The sequence below is a fragment of the Lactuca saligna genome, chromosome 7, assembly GCF_052625555.1.
Source record: "Lactuca saligna cultivar CGN05327 chromosome 7, ASM5262555v1, whole genome shotgun sequence".
NCBI lineage: Eukaryota > Viridiplantae > Streptophyta > Magnoliopsida > Asterales > Asteraceae > Lactuca > Lactuca saligna.
In genome coordinates, this window is record NC_136423.1 from 126,233,579 (window position 1) to 126,247,735 (window position 14,157).

Sequence of the window (14,157 nt, forward strand, 5' to 3'; positions counted from 1 at the left end):
CGGGAATTTCACTTCTCGGGATCTTCGGGCTACGGGACTCGCTTCGGTTCTTGGGATGATACCGGGGCTTCGGGGGGTTAAAATAGGGCTTAAAGAGGGTATCGAGAGTGGGAGAGCAAGGGAGGAACAACCAAAATCGGCTAACCCTTGATTTCTATTTATAGGGCCATTTTTCTGGATTCACATCGTGAATCTCAAATATTCACGTCGTGATTTCAATAGTCATCAGGTGCGTCATCGCAACTTGCATTTGGTAGGCTCCAGAAGTCATAAATACCGAGTTCACGTCGTGAACATTGTATTCACGTCGTGAACTCTGATAGTTTTGGGGTTTCGTGCCCCGAACTTCACAAATTCATAACTTTCGCATATGAACTCCATTTTCTACGTTATTTATATCCACGTGTAGGTGAGATTATGCTCTACAACTCTCGTATGTACTTCGTCGACTAATTTTAACTTTATTTTTATTATAACTTTATTATATTATTTTTAGTAGGCCGGGACAGGAAAACTCCGTTAGAAATCCATAACTTCTTCGTCTGACGTCCGTTTTCATTTGTCTTTTTACCGTTGGACTACTATCGATGATATCTTCGATTCTCGTTTAGATCGTTTCGGCTAGAAATCACTCGATCTCATATTCGAACTTCGGGCTACATACTGCTAATGTTGAAACTTCAAAAAATATACCTTCCTCATACAAAGTCAAATTTAGATGTTCTTTTTATGCACGCTCTCGGTTTAACTTATTCTACGACTTTCATTTAGATCGTTAAGGCCAAATATCGCTCTACTGTATACATCGTGTTGTGTCGTGCCGGTTCTGTCGTGAAACTTCGATAGGTCATAACTTCTTCGTTATAACTCGGATTTTGGCGTTCTTTATTTTGTACGGAATCCTTGTAACATATACTATAACTTAGTTAAGATTAGTCCTTCTAAATAATCTTCCATCAAAAAGACATTTTTTATGCTTATCGTCTCTAAATTGACTAGCCCGGATCTACGGGCGTTACACTTTTGAAATAACTCCCTCTTGGCGCGTTCTGCCAAGCTTGTGCATAGCCGGGAACATATGCACGATTTGGACAATGTTTGGCAATGTGTCTAGGTGTTCCACAGAGAAAACACATCTGTTTCTTCACATGGGAATTGTTTCTTCCTGCCCCTGGATGCGTGCCCTTGCCTCATTTCTTAGTGTTCTTGCATACACACATACAACAATTCGGTTGTTTCACTTTTTCTAGTGGCTTGTATTCACCAACATCAGGTTGATTAGAAGTAAATGAGTTAGAAGTAATAGATTCAGAGTTCAAGGAGACATTGGTTTGACAGTCAACATAATTTGTAGAACTATAATTAGTTATGTTCTCCTTGTCATCATCTTCTCACTACTTTACCTGCACCTGAAGTAGAATCATTAGTATAATCATCTCAAAACCCTCATTTGACCCTGATTGTTCAGTCTTAATTGAAGCTGGTACAGTGGTTTGGCCATACTGAGCAAGTATTTCTTCCTTGTTGGTTTCAAGAGGTGGGTTATAGTTGTTATTGGAATGAGGTGGCACACTATGATACCCTAAACTCTTAGTTTGAATATCATTAAATGCTAATTGTTTTTCTATCATGGATGCAACTACCTCACTTGATACATCAAATTTCTTAAAGTTGAATTTTGCATCTTTATATTTAGCTTTTAATGTATCAAGTTCGGTAGTCAAGTTAGCAAGTTGTTCCTTAACATAGGTATAATTTTCACATTTGTTGCTATATTCTTGTTGAAGTTTTCTAAAGTCATGGTTTTTGGTCTCTAGTTGTGCTTTTAAGGATTTTTTACCTTTCCTTAAGGTATATCCATCATATTTAAGGCCCTCATTTTCTCTTTTTAATAAATCGATTTAATCACGGAGAAACGTAATAGTAGCTTCACAAGATCGAGAACATGGAGTTTCATCGACCTTGTTGTTTGAAGAACTCATTGTTTATCAAAAATTTCCCTTTGACTTGAAACCTTGAAAGTCAACCTTAAAAGTCACATTTAAAAAGTCAAAGCGAAAAGCCAAACATGAGCATTTGAAAGTTAAACGATAAAGTCAAAGGTCAAAGTCAATTTTTAAGGTCAAAAGTCAAAAATGATAGTCAAAAATTAAAAGTCAAAGCTTAGGGCCGAAAACAAAACTTCAAAATTCAAAAAATTGAATTTTGGGCAAAATTGTAAAAAATCCGAAACTTTGACCGAAAATGCGAGGCTACTATGCTGGACCGAAAATTTTTACACGTGATGATCTGCTGGCCGAAAGCAGTTGTGCACCGAAAACCTAGCCGAACCAAAAACTTGCGAGCCCGCTCCACCGAAAGCTGGTTCTGGCCGAAGACCGAGACATGCCACCAAGAACCCTCATTTTAGCCGAGAATGAACCTCCTGGCCGAAAACTCCGAAGAAGATGCCCTCACCCTCGCTGAATTCCAAAGAAAAGCACGTTTTTCAACTTTTTAGTTCCAAAACTCGATCAAAAAGTCATTTTTAGGAAGAACACGAAGAACAAACCCCCAATATTTTGTCCAAAACTATCCAAAAATGCTAAATCCTTCAAGAAAAAAAATACAAAAACGCTCAAGATCTTACCAATTTGATTGATACTATCTAAGCTCTGATACCAACTGTAATTCCCCACATTCGCTTGATGTATCAATCTGATCTACTTGATGGTGCCGAATCCCAATCAAATGGATGACTCAAGATCAAATTTAGAAGAAGAAGAAGAAGAAGAAGAATTAATGTATTGATGATAAGAATGATGATCCAACACAAGATTCATACACACACTTCTTCTCTCTAACTTTCTCTCTCTAGGACACATACATATGACAATGAAAGCTCTCTTGTACAAAATGGCCAACTCCTTAGACACCCTAAGCACTCCCCCTTAATGACTGTTTATACCTATGGACAAAAACCCAAGACCCAAACCCAAAGGCTAGACCAAAAACACATGGGTTTTCGGTCCAAGCTACATTTAAACCCAAGATGGTTTTCGGTCCTAAACCGAAAACTACAAATGCTTAGAAAAGAAAAATATCCATATTTTAGACCCAACACTTTCTGAAAATAAAGAAAAGACTTTAGTTAGTTGATTTAATCCTTGATATTTTAACCCAAAGTAATATTCAAGGTTGGGATCCAAAAATGCAATTTGAAATTAAGAAAAGGGAAGTCATAATCTAATTATGAATTCATTTAAGGTAGGCAATTCAATTTACCAATTTCAATCTACATGAAATTCCTAGATCATTTGAGATTCATTGAATCTTATCAATGACACATTTAATCTTGATTACGCTCTCCAATTTGTGACTAGGATGTCGAGGATCACAAACAAGATGTGAATAACCATGTTGATATTGCCATATTTATACATATTTTTAGGAAATATTTAATTACATTTTAATTAACATTTTGCTTAGTTGCATAGATAAATGGTACATATAAGGTTAATTTATATTTTGCAGCTAGAAAGAAGACATTTTGAAGAAAAGGGACTAAAAGAGTCAAAGAATGGAACTTTGGAGGATAAAGGATTGAAAGATGAAAATTCAAAAATAAAACACATTCTCACGACATGATTGATAAAGGCCCACGACGTGACTTAAGACTTTCCAGAAGATAAACATCGCGAATCTAGAGTTTTTATCAAACACGGATAACAACAATCTCACGACGTGAGACATCTTGGCTCACGACGCGAGTACGGATATTTCAAAAATTATATATAGACTTTGATCCCTACAGTTTGAAAAGGTTGGATGACCTAGAGAGGTTCCAAAAGTCGAAAATCAGAGATTTGAAGGCTAGGGAATTGGTTTGAACACCAAGGAAGAAGAAGTTCATAATTCGATTTTTACTTTGGTACTTTAAACATGCTTTTGATTATAACTTATTTGTGTTCATTTTTTAGAATGAGTAGCTAAATCTAGCAGCTTCTGTTAGCTAGATGAAGTTGGAACTCGTGGTTTAATTAAATAGATTTAGACTTTTCTTGTTGATTAATGTCTTGTGTTTGATTGATTATACCTAGAATGCTTGATTTGGTAACTAGATTGCTTAAACTTCTTATTATTTATTGTTAGTGACCATTAATCTGCATGACTTTGAATACCTAGTAATTCAGTGAACATTAGATTAGTAGAGCTAAGATCAAACCAATCTTAGTTTTGTAATTGAATTGTTGAATTTAGCTATGCTAGAGAACTCATATTATGAACATAATTGTGTTTGTCAACTCAATCATACATAGCTCCAATTCTATTTAATAAATTGATTTTGTGTTAAATTATGTGTGACCATACATAGGTCTACATGAATTAATTGAATATTAGAAAATTTGGAATTGAATTGATAATAATATCTTAATTGGTAACCAACATGAATTGTCATAATTAACAATATAAACCATTGGGGGAAAGTGGATTCAAATTAACAGAAGCGTTTTATTAATTTGACAGTTGTTGATAAATTAAGTTCATCTAAACTTGAAAAATTAGATAAAAAACATTTACTTGCTAGAATCTTAGGCTAACTTAATAGTAGTTATACTAATTAATTAAAATTGTTCCCTGTGTTCGAGCTTGGCTTACTTCGACTACATTACAATCCGACCAGGTATACTGCCTAGGTGCAATTTAGTTAGTCAAGTTAGTTAGGTTGTAAATTTAAAATTAGGTGTAACTATTTGCATGCATCAAGTTTTCGGCGCTGTTGCCGGGGAACAACCATTTTAGTTGTTAATTTATTTGTTTTAGGTTAATCGATCCTTTTTGTGGGGTAAAACATGAAAAAGGATATTTTTCAGCTTAGTATTCTTTGTTCAGAACTGAACTCACGACGTGAGCTTTCGAGGCTCACGACGTGAGTTGTAACAGCCTGGGTTCCCAGGTATTAGTTATATTGTATTTTGTTTGTGATTTGTGAGGAGACTCGGCGAGTTGGAGTCCAAACTCGCCGAGTATGATCGCGGTTATGGGCGCGGGTTCGTGTCCGGACTCGGCGAGTCCATGCTGTTTAATGAAACCCTAATCTCCAGGGTATGAGACTTATTTAAAGGGGCTTATGGCCGTCATTTGCGGCCACCAACCCCAGAGAGAACCCTAAAGAGTCTTTGAGCGTTTTGTGAGAGAGAAGAGGAAGATCCTTGATTATTTGTGGGTGTTTTGCTTATAGAAGAGGACCAAGGCAAGAGGAGACCAAAGAAGGTGCTACTCCAGTGATTTCTAAGCTTAGAGACTTCATTTGAGGTAATCATTCGTTACTTTCTCAGTCCTTGGTGTAGATCTTAGAGATAGGGTTTCTTTGTGGTCTTTTTGGAATGATCCATGGAGTAAATGACCTCTTCTCGTGTTGATGCTTTAGATCTAGACCCAAAGAGGTCTAGAGACCCTTTTCCCTCAAGCTTTATGAGTGTTAATGGAGGCCATAAGCTTAGAATATCATTCTAGAGACCATATCTTCAAACAAGGCCTTTGAACCTTTGCATGAGCACCAAGATATTAACTTTATGTGATGTATGAGCTTGGAAGGACTGGATCTATAAGTTATTAGAATGGATCTGACCTCAGGAGTGAGTTTGAGTTGATGCATGGCATAGACTCGCCGAGTCTGAAGAATAGACTCGGCGAGTAGCATGAAGATTGTCCATAACCACTCAGCGAGTGGTCTTACCGAGCTAAGGGGTTGACTCAGTGAGTCAGGGAGAGTCAGAGAGGGTTGACGGGTGGGCTGAGTCAAGCCGAAACTCGCCGAGTTGTTCTTGAGACTCGACGAGTTGAGTCGTGGTGGCCCTGCGACTCATGCCAAGTGGAACCCATCGAGTTAGGAAAACACTCGACGTGTCGAGAGAGGATCCCAAAGAGTTAGTGGACATGTGTGTACTCGCCGAGTCACCGGAGTGCACTCGGCGAGTTGGGTCAAAGTTTGACCGTTGACTTTTGTTGACTTTTAGGGTTGGTCAACAATGTGGCCTTTGGGCCAAGAAGGGGGTAAAATGGTCTTTACCCTTGAGAGGATGCCAAGAGAGGATAGAGTCTAGTCTCGAGAGTTATGTTCATGAGAGCATTTGCCTTATGTGATAGATGGTGGCGAGTTCAAGATGCAAGCGTGAGGATATCTGCTTCCTGCTTGCTAGGTGAGTCTTCTCACTATACTTTACCTTGAGTGGGTAACTAGAGTTATGTGATACAGTGTTTGTATGCTATATATATATACATACATATATATATATATATATATATATATATATATATATATATATATGTGTGTGTGTGTGTGTGTGTTGTGCGTTGTGCCGCATTATTCTTTGTGATTTATGTTGTGCATGTTACAGAGTTAGAACCTAAGGGTTCACAGAGTTTGGGTGCATGGACCCACAGAGTTATAGCCTCGAGTGGCTAATATGTGTTATATGTGGTATTTTGGGGAACTCACTAAGCTTCGTGCTTACAGTGTTTTGTGTTATGTGTTTCAGGTTTCTTTCAGGATCATAGAACGGCACCGGCTTGATTGTACACACCAGCGAAAGAGTCATATTTTGAGGATCCTGGTTTATTATGCAAGTGAAAACGGAGTTATGTTTTATAATTTGATTATGAATGAGATTTTAAGAAAAGTGTTCATTTTAGAATTAAACCATTATTTTTAAATGGAAAATTGTCTTGAAATTTATGGCGTTACAATTTGGTATCAGAGCGTTGGTTTGAGGGATTCGGATGCACCTTCAGGTAAATCTGGACTCAAACTTAGGAAGTAAGAAACGTTTTCAAAGAAATAATTTTCTAAAGTGAATAAGAGTTCAAAGAGAAAGTGAGAAAGAGCAGTGTGTACAATCAGCCAGAGCCCGAACGGTGATTTCCCAAAATACCATTACTTTTGTGTTATGAGATATTTATGATGCACTTTATGAGATATTATTGCATGCTAGAGACAGGCTAGGTATTTCATATGTTAGGACTAGAGTGGCCTGATTTGTGATGCCTTAGCCTAGGAATTACTGTTATATGCGATGTGCTTTTGAGTATGTGACGAGTGAGAATATTTAGTTGGAATCCTTTATGGGATTTGAGTAGAGGAGTAATCTAGGGGAGATACCTAGATGAGTACCATGGTACTTAGCGAAAGAATAGTTAGAACCCGCGAGAGAAAGAGTTGCAGAGTTCGATGGTACTTTCGAGGATGAGCAAAGCAAGTGGAGTTATCACCCAGAGTGAGTCCTATGTATTCTTCGATGCTCGAATGCTGCTTGCTTCGTGCTTTGTGGAACTCTCGATGATGGGAGTCAACTACCAAGCGAATATAACGATATTCAGGAGGTAGATGGTTGGCATCGTTAGGAGCTCTTCAGCAGCCGATGGCAGAGAAGTGTGGGAATCTAGGAAGAGCCTAAGGAGTAACCTTAGCCAGATGAGTGCGCTGGCAGAATAGAGAATTTCACTTGGGAGTGAGCACGCGCGATGGAATTGGTGGACGAGAAGGTCGAGCAGCTACTTAGGAGCTCCGGGATAGTCCGTGTGGAAAGTATGGGTAGATGTGGCAGGTAGTATGGGCCCGTACTACTGAAAGCAGAGGACCCATACTTGATACAGGGAGTACTCTGAAGGTTCTAATGAGCGGAATGAGGAGTGATGTTATGGTTCGAGTACCATACATCGGAGCAGATGGAGGAGTGATGTTATGGTTCGAGTACCATACATCGGGGCAGATAGAGGAGTGATGTTATGGTTTGAATACCATACATCAGAGCAGATGGAGGAGTGATGCTATGGTTCAGGTACCATGCATCAGAGCAGATGGAGGAGTGATGTTATGGTTCGAGTACCATACATCGGGCAGATAGAGGAGTGATGTTATGGTTCGAATACCATACATCAGAGCAAATGGAGGAGTGATGCTATGGTTCAGGTACCATGCATCGGAGTAGATGGAGGAGTGATGTTATGGTTCGAGTACCATACATCGGAGCAGATGGAGGAGTGATGTTATGGTTCGAGTACCATACATCGGGGCAGATGGAGGAGTGATGTTATGGTTCGAGTACCATACAGCAGAGCAGATGGAGGAGTGATGCTATGGTTCGGGTACCATGCATCGGAGCGGATCGAGGAGTGATGTTATGGTTCGAGTACCATACATCGGAGTGGACTGAGGAGTGATGTTATGGTTTGAGTACCATACATCGGAGCGGATTGAGGAGTGAAGTTACGGTTCGTGTATCATACATCGGAGCATATTGAGAAGAAATGTCATGGGACAGAAACCTGTGACTTGAATTCATGAGATCAGGGTCATTGGTGATCAAGGAAAGGTGCAGGATGGGATAATGCATGTGGTATATATCTGAGAAAAGGATGGGTGTCTCCGCGGCAGGAGGTCAATGGTCAGGAATCTGGTGGTGGCCAGAGTCGTTTCAAGTGGAAGACTCGTAATGATGATATGGGCAGTTGAGAACTTCTAGGTTGAAATATGGGGGGTGGATTGTTGAGTAGCCAACTCCCGGGATGGGGTGTGTATTCTTGCTTGGATTTTGAGCACTAGTGCAAAGGGTTTCGGAGGATCATCAATGTGTTCTGAAGGGTTAGCGCCTTCCTTGCATTCCAATTGAGTGCTTGGATGCACTGACTTGCGCATTGAGTAAAACAGGAAATTATTATAGGATTCATAGGAAATGTATTGATGTATGTGTATGGTGCTGGGAGTGCGGGAATTAGTGGTAGGGGCAGGACCTTGTGGTGCTCTGTTATGGTGTTCCGTGATTTCCAAGTTTAGCATCCTGATTTCGGAGTTATTCAAAGTCTTGGGTTTAAGTCGTCGAGTGATGTATCATGTATCTACGGTTCCAGTGGGAGCCCTTCATGTATTGTCATCAAGAGGGACTATTTAAGGAAGTGGATCTACGCAGAGGTAGGTTCTGTGTTATGGCGGTTGCCGCCAGAGTCTGTAATGCATATTAGGGCAAGTGTGTGTGTAACTACCTATGATAGTCTTCAGTGCAGGAGTAGTGAGATTAGTGTGGCATTGTAATAAGAATGAGAGTATAGGGTGAAGCTACGGGGAGCCGTTGTATTCACCAGTCAGAGGGAGTTGTGATGCTACGGGGAGCCGTAGTACTCACACGTCAGAGAGAGAGAGAGAGAGAGAGAGAGAGAGTAGTGATGCTACGAGGAGCCATAGTATTCACCAGTCAGAGTGTGTTGTGATGCTACGGGGAGCCGTAGTACTCACAAGTCAGAGGGAGGGAGTCGTGCTACTACGGGGAACCATAGTACTCACTAGTTAGTTGGCTTTGTGATACTATGGGGAGCCGTATTATCACTAGTCAGAGGCTGTCGTAATGTTACGGGAAGCCATAGTGCCCACTAGTTGGCTAGAGATTATGATGATGGAGTGTTCTCCGATGAGTGCATGATGCAGAAAAGTTTTCGTCTTGAGTAGCCCTAGTGTTGAGTTTATGGAGCCAGTGGTTAAACCGGGGAGAGACTGGAGTCTCCGTCTCTGTCGGGAAGGGTCAGCAAGGCGCGCGGGAGAATATGCGCAGCAGACGCCATAGGTTAGAGCTGAGTCGATCTTCGGTTGGATTGTACTTTTATGAGAAAAAGGGAATTTCGTGACTTGCGTGTTGCTGGGTCGTGATGGTAGTCACGGGGAGGAAGTTAGTGAGATATTTTGGATCATGTTATGTGTGACCCTTGGGGTTCATCTGTGGGGCCAACAGTTGACCTGGTGATCAGTATCGAAGATGAATATGAGAAATGAGCTAGAGTTTGTCATAGGTGATGTCTGTGGACACTTCGGAACGAGCGAACGATTCAGACGCTCGAGGATATGCTTCAGGCATGTGTATTAGATTTCGGGGGGGGGGGGATTGTGGCCTGTAATTGCTATTGGCAGATTTTTCCGACAACAACAGCCATCATTAGTGCATCGGTATGCCACCTTTTCTGTTGTTGTAGGGAAGGAGGTATCGGACCCCGTTTGCTGGGGAGAGGTAGGGAAACGTGTGATGGGAAGTAAAGAGATCGTGCTTCAGACATCAGAGCAGATATAACAGGTCAGGCAGAGGTTGTTGGCCGCTCAGAGTCGCTAGAAGAGTTATGCGAACAGGTGTCGATCCTAGCTTGAGTTCCATGTCGGCGACTTTGTGCTCCTAAATGTCTCTTCTTGGAAAGGAGTGATTCGATTCAGAAAGAGGGGCAAGTTGGGGGGCACGATATATTGGTCCATTCTGGGTGGTCGCGAGGGTAGACAGGGTAGCCTATCGTTTGGAATTGCCAGCAGAGTTGGGGCAGATTCACGATACTTTCCACGTGTCGCAATTATGGAAGTGTATAGCTGACGAGTCGGCGGTAGTACCATTAGAGGACATTCAGGTGGATGCGAGCCTAAACTACGCAGAGAGACCAGTCGCAATTATGGACTGGAAGGTCAAGGTTCTGAGGAGCAAGGAGGTACCCTTGGTTTTGGTTCAGTGGCAACATCGGAAGGGGTCTGAGATGACTTGGGAACCGGAGCGTGAGATGCGTGAGCAGCATCTGGAGTTATTTGCAGAGCGAGACTTTGAGGGCGAATTCTAGTTCTAGTGGGGGAGAATTGTAACAGCCTGGGTTCCCAAGTACTAGTTATTTTGTATTTTGTTGGTGATTTATGAGGAGACTCGGCGAGTTGGAGTCCAAACTCGCCGAGTATGATCGCGGTTATGGGCGCGGGTTCGCGTTCGGACTCGGCGAGTCCAAAAGTGGACTCGGCGAGTCCACGTTGTTTAATGAAACCCTAATTTCCAGGGTATGAGACTTATTTAAAGGGGCTTATGGCCGTCATTTGCGGCAACCAACCCCAGAGAGAACCCTAAAGAGTCTTTGAGCGTTTTGTGAGAGAGAAGAGGAAGATCCTTGATTATTTGTGGGTGTTTTGCTTATAGAAGAGGACCAAGGCAAGAGGAGACCAAAGAAGGTGCTACTCCAGTGATTTCTAAGCTTAGAGACTTCATTTGAGGTAATCATTCGTTCCTTTCTCAGTCCTTGGTGTAAATCTTAGAGATAGGGTTTCTTTGTGGTCTTTTTGGAATGATCCATGGAGTAAATGGCCTCTTCTCATGTTGATGCTTTAGATCTAGACCCAAAGAGGTCTAGAGACCCTTTTCCCTCAAGCTTTATGAGTGTTAATGGAGGCCATAAGCTTAGAATAGCATTCTAGAGACCATATCTTCAAACAAGGCCTTTGAACCTTTGCATGAGCACCAAGATAGTAACTTTACGTGATGTATGAGCTTGGAAGGACTGGATCTATAAGTTATTAGAATGGATCTGACCTCAGGAGTGAGTTTGAGTTGATGCATGGAATAGACTCGCCGAGTCTGAAGAACAGACTCGGCGAGTAGCATGAAGATTGTCCATAACCACTCAGCGAGTGGTCTTACCGAGCTAAGGGGTTGACTCAGTGAGTCAGGGAGAGTCAGAGAGGGTTGGCGGGTAGGCTGAGTCAAGCCGGAACTCGCCGAGTTGTTCTTGAGACTCGACGAGTTGAGTCGTGGTGGCCCTGCGACTCATGCCAGGTGGAACCCATCGAGTTAGGAAAACACTCGACGTGTCGAGAGAGGATCCCAAAGAGTTAGTGGACATATGTGTACTCACCGAGTCACCGGAGTGCACTCGGCGAGTTGGGTCAAAGTTTGACCGTTGACTTTTGTTGACTTTTAGGGTTGGTCAACAATGTGGCCTTTGGGCCAAGAAGGGGGTAAAATTGTCTTTACCCTTGAGAGGATGCCAAGAGAGGATAGAGTCTAGTCTCGAGAGTTATGTTCATGAGAGCATTTGCCTTATGTGATAGATGGTGGCGAGTTCAAGATGCAAGCGTGAGGATATCTGCTTCCTGCTTGCTAGGTGAGTCTTCTCACTATACTTTACCTTGAGTGGGTAACTAGAGTTATGTGATACAGTGTTTGTATCTTATATATATGTGTTGTGTTATGTGATGCATTATTCTTTGTGATTTATGTTGTGCATGTTACAGAGTTAGAACCTGAGGGTTCACAGAGTTTGGGTGCACGGACCCACAGAGTTATAGCCTCGAGTGGCTATTATATGTTATATGTGGTATTTTGGGGAACTCACTAAGCTTCGTGCTTATAGTGTTTTGTGTTATGTGTTTCAGGTTTCTTTCAGGATCACGGAACGGCACCGACTTGATTCTACACACCAGCGAAAGAGTCATATTTTGAGGATCCTGGTTTATTATGCAAGTGAAAACGGAGTTATGTTTTGTAATTTGATTATGAATGAGATTTTATGAAAAGTGTTTTTTTTAAGAATTAAACCATTATTTTTAAATGAAATTTTGTTTTGAAATTTACGGCATTACATGAGTCCAGTCATTTTTCTTTTTCTTTGCTTTTTCGTTTTCATTCAGTTTTATGTTTTTATTTTTGTTTATTTTTTGAAGTAGCTCATGACCAAAGGTTCCAACACGCCTTTGGTGCCGCCATTTGAAGATCCAGAGTCGAGCATTAACATAAAGACGAATTGGATCGCAGGAGTAAAGGAAACACCGAAGAAGTCATCTTTCAAAGATCTCCAATCAGTCTTTGGAAAGAAAACACGAAAAAAAAGTAGGAGAATCTAGTACATCATCAAAAGACAAAAGAAAATTAGAGAGCTTTGAACAAAATCCAAACCAAAAGGATAGCGAATACGATACCGAGCCCGAATTCGAACTAGAAAAGAGTGAACCCGAAAACGAGCCAGAAAACAAAATGGCAAACATTGTGGATATGTCCATGGGAGCATAAAAGAAGCGGATAAGAGATGATGTTGGTCCCGGTCTAGTACAACCTACAATATTTGCTACTATAACATTCGAGTTGAAAGGACACATTCTTGCTGCACTTAAGGATGTACCATTTTATGGAAAGGACCATGAGGATGCTTACAAGCATTTGGATGAAGCCAATGACATTGCAAACTATTTTAATGTCCTGAATGTTCCAAGAGAGACTGTGTTGTTAAGGATGTTTCCCGTCACTTTTAATGGAGTTGCAAAAGACTAGTTGAAGGCACTTCCACCTGGTTCAATCACTACTTGGGCACAGATGAGAGAGAAATTTTTGGAACAATTCTGCCCACCATCAAAAATAGCTAAACTTAAGAAGGCAATAGCCAACTTTGAGCAAAATCCGGGTAAATCACTTTATGAGGCATGGGAGAGTTATAAAGGGTTGCTAAGAAATTATCCTCAAACTGACCTTCACATACAACAATAAGTCTCAATATTTTATGAAGGTGTGAATGTCATGACAAGGATACTCCTTGATTCTCAAGGACCACTAATTAAGAAAAATCTAGGGGAAGTCAAGGAGTTGGTTGAAGAATTTGCAAAGCATTCTCGTGAGTATCACAATCTAAGAAATGAAGGAGCTAAAGGAATTGGGGGAGGCAATTCTGAAGACATGGTTGTTGTACTAGATATGCTTGACACAATGGACAGAAGAATGACCAAGATGGACCAGTCAATTCATGCTATTAGAGTCGGATGTGAAAGATGCATTGGTCCACACTTGACAAAAGAATGCCACTTGGATGAATATGTGAATAAAAAGGCTCAAGTTTTCTATTCTAGTAGGGATAAATATGATGAATTTTGGAGAAAACCCAAGAAGGAGTGGTTGCCATATGAAGAGTACAAGAAGCAAAAGTAAGAAAAATATAGGCAAACAGGTCGAGGCTTCTATCAAAATGAACAATCACTAGCCGAAAATAAAGTTGACTTAAAGAACGTGTTAGTTTGTTTTATAGAGGCTTCTAAAAAAAGGCATGATGAAACGAATGCAATAATAAGGGAACATCATAATATCATGAAGGGTTCATCAAGCTTTGTAAAGAAATCACCACGCATCGATCCAGAATACTGAAGTCCAACTATGTCAACTAACTACTCTCGTACAAGATAAGTTATCTCCAAAAATCCCTGAGAAAAAATCTCATTCGCAAGTCATGATGATTGAAAGTGAAGAAGAGGCTATTTCTGAGTTCCTAGAAGCACTAGAAGTAGAGCTACAACCGTATGAACCAAAGCTGAAAAGGTCAAAAATTGAAGAAAAAAATTCTGCTAAAACACCA

At 40.8% G+C, this 14,157-nt stretch overlaps 1 non-coding gene across 1 annotated transcript; it reads right to left on the minus strand.

The window, feature by feature from the left end:
• Nucleotides 1–13,178: 13,178 nt before the first annotated feature.
• LOC145007792 (small nucleolar RNA R71) lies at nt 13,179–13,285 on the minus strand. Its single transcript, XR_013663157.1, has one exon. It is a non-coding gene; the product is annotated as a small nucleolar RNA R71 (small nucleolar RNA).
• Between the last annotated feature and the right edge of the window lie 872 nt (nt 13,286–14,157).